The sequence below is a fragment of the Macadamia integrifolia genome, unplaced genomic scaffold (genome assembly GCF_013358625.1).
Source record: "Macadamia integrifolia cultivar HAES 741 unplaced genomic scaffold, SCU_Mint_v3 scaffold3808, whole genome shotgun sequence".
In the NCBI taxonomy this organism is placed as follows: Eukaryota; Viridiplantae; Streptophyta; class Magnoliopsida; order Proteales; family Proteaceae; genus Macadamia; species Macadamia integrifolia.
The window spans coordinates 1-3,121 of NW_024869845.1; the positions used below are offsets into that span (position 1 = coordinate 1).

At 36.4% G+C, this 3,121-nt stretch overlaps 1 long non-coding RNA gene across 2 annotated transcripts; it reads left to right on the forward strand.

Annotated features, from left to right (window-relative positions):
• The first annotated feature begins 314 nt into the window (after positions 1–314).
• LOC122068383 lies at positions 315–2,863 on the forward strand. 2 transcript variants are annotated; one of them, XR_006137107.1, is made up of 4 exons: positions 315–329; positions 483–691; positions 817–899; positions 2,677–2,863. It is a non-coding gene; the product is annotated as an uncharacterized LOC122068383 (long non-coding RNA). The 2 variants fall into 2 exon arrangements; XR_006137106.1 differs by lacking the exon at positions 315–329 and having other exon boundaries at positions 467–691; positions 2,677–2,854.
• The last annotated feature ends 258 nt before the right edge of the window (positions 2,864–3,121 follow it).

The following is a 3,121-nucleotide window of genomic DNA, read 5'->3' on the forward strand; positions in this document are numbered from 1 at the left end:
CCCCCCCCCACTCCTCTTCTCTCCAGACTCGTTCCTCTTCTCCTTGAGGTTTTGACCTTTTGTGTATTTAGCATTTGTTTTCTCTCCTTTGGGGCAGTTATATTTTTTCTTTTTCTTAGGTAATGAATTATATTATTCACCAAAAAAAAAAAAATGAAGTGTTTTGGAAATTTGACTGGAACCTGTCGAAATTAAGATAAGAAATTCCTGGTAAGCAGTCAGCTCTGTACAGAGTATGCATTGCATACTTGCTGCGCTTCCCATGATATTAATGGGTTGGTTTGATTTTCAGGAGCCTCTACTGTTGGCTCTGCTTGATTCTGTTGGAGGTCTGTGCCTTCTCTTTTAGTTTTTATTGAAAATTTTTGTTGGCGCAAAGTGTATATTATTCTACTTATTGAACATTTTTTAGTAATAGAAACATGATATAAAAAACATCTTACCATATATGAAATAAACCATATGATCTGATTGATTTGCAGGTTTGATGACCTTTGTATTTGTGACATCAACTGATGTGTATCTGTGATCAATCTACATAGTGTAACTGAGTCTGAGTTATTTATGATTTCAGAAAGAGGAAATTAAGTCTTGTGAAGAACGGGTAAAGAAACTTCTTGAGGTAATTCCACCTAAAGGAAAGGAGTTTCTTCACTGCATTGAACATATACTGGAAAGGGAAAAGAATTGGGTAAGGATTCTTCATTTTCTCATACCTTTTACATCCTCCTATTTATAATTGTTACTTGTGACATGCATTGTGTGGGAAATTGGCAATGATTGCTGAATTTATTGTTGGATCTGTTATACTTGTAGGTTTGGTGGAAACGTGATGGTTGCCCCCCATTTGAAAAGCAACCAATAGAAAAGAAAACAGGTCAAGATGGAGTAAAAAGACGGTAAGCCATTTTGTTGATTTGTTGCTATCTCAAGTCAGGAGTGTCTATACAAAGAGATTATTTTTATTTTGTAGTACCTACTCAAGTAGGACAGAAATTGTGAAGACAGAGATAGATAGAACAATTTAAGGTGAATGTATGAGAAATTTAAAGCAATTTATTGTTTGCTCCAGAAAAAAGGGTTTTGATGTGAATGTTTCTTGTTTTCAAAAATTAATTTTGCAGGTTATGTAACAAGCAACTCACAAGGTAGTAGATGGAATAGAGGGTCAGGGTATGAATTAGTTAAACTTTGCCAGTGCAGAATATTTAAGGATCTAGGTTTTCTGATCTGACATACAGAAAAGAGCCAATGAGAGAGAAATAGGAAACCTGTGTGTTCGATAAAATAATGTATAAAGTATAATCTGCTGTTTACGATTGTTAAGAGCATATATATATATATATATATGTGCCACTAACCCCATTCTAACTTTGAGACCAAATACCCCAACTTAAGCACTAACATCAACGGGTAAAATTTTTTTTTTAATAAAATCTACAAAAATAACTAAAATACTTATTAATGATTGAACTAACCCCAGTCTACCTCTATAAACAGGGCTTTTTCTATCCCAAAGCATAGAAGAAACAAAGACACCCATAACTTGCTGACATGATGGATAGAGGGAAATAGATGGATAAGTTGGTTATCCATCCATCTTGGATGGGTTATTTCCATCTATTTAGCTGCCAGGAAACCCCTTCAGTCCATTAGATATTGTTGAGAGAGAGAGAGAGAGAGGTCAGCCAATTGATCTGCCCTCAAACCTTCTCTTGCAAATTCTTTGACACCTTGGGTCTGCCCACTTGAACTAGTAACTTGGCCACAAACTTCCTACATCAGTACCCTCCACTTAGAAAGAATTTTCCCTCAAGTTCATACACTTAAAATCGGTTGGGTTGATCATGAAACAATCATCATTATCTTCCTTGTATTTTACACAAACATACTCTTCACTCTCTTGCCATCCTTCTCAAGTATATATGAGTTGCTTCACAATGCTCAGTATCATAATCATATTGCCCCAACCTTCATAGCAAGTGTCCCTAGTCTGTATCGACTGCATTGAAGACCTCAACTCTGTAAGGTGTCATCAATAAAAAAAGACAATCGTATATTGCTTTGTCACATCATTGGTGCAACCCTTCTTGAAGCAACCCCACCTTATATGGTTCCAGATGCTTGTTACTGGGCAGCTGTAGCTTCTCCAACACAACCGTCACTGGGTCATGCACTTTATCCTCCAGTTATTCAATGATGTTCATGCCTCTAGTGCATGTTTGTGGACACATATTGAATGGATGCCTGGATTTTCCAAACCTATAGCATTTTTTATAGTTGGATAATCACACGATTCATTATTCTGTTGATTCAGCTGCTGTCAGTGGGCATTTTGTGGCCATGTGGCTGATTCGTAGTGTTCCCTTTTTTATTAAGCTTGCATAATAGGATTTTTGGAGGCTTGCAGTTCATCCTGGACCACCTCTTTGCTGTTATTCAATGGCCACTCACACTTGGATGATTTGCCATTATTAGACCTCCAGCTATTGATAGTTTGATACCTTCAGCTAGTGTGTGGTATCCAATTTCCTCGATTAAGTTGTGATTTATCATTCAAATTTTTGGTGTCCTTTCACATAACAATGTTGTAGAAGTCATTTCTTGCATTATTGTATCTTTTTATTTGCTTCCAATTAGATTTACGTCTGAACTGCATACTGTTCTTCTCTGTAGGAGGCCACGGTGGAGACTGGGAAATAAAGAACTCTCTCAGTTGTGGAAGTGGGCAGATCAGAATCCTGTATACTTCATATACTGCATATGCTTTCTGGTTATTTGTAGGCAGAAATTTTAGTTTATTTGTATGTCTGTAAATGAGCACCCAAAAAAGAGAGAGAGAGAGAGAGAGAGAGAGAGAGAGAGAGAGAGATACTTGAGCAATATTTAGCATTGTGAAATAGATAAATAACTATTACCTGGTTTTGTGCTTACGGGAATTATGACCATTCTATCAGTGGTCAGATAGAAGATTATTATACTTAAATGTACAATATAAAATTAGCACAACCATTTTAGAAGTGAGTTCTCCTTACCATCCAACCATGGTGAGGACTGTCCACTTCTTCGCTCTCTCCTTTACTATTGTTAAATTACATAGCTGTGAAACCAAAAAAAAAAA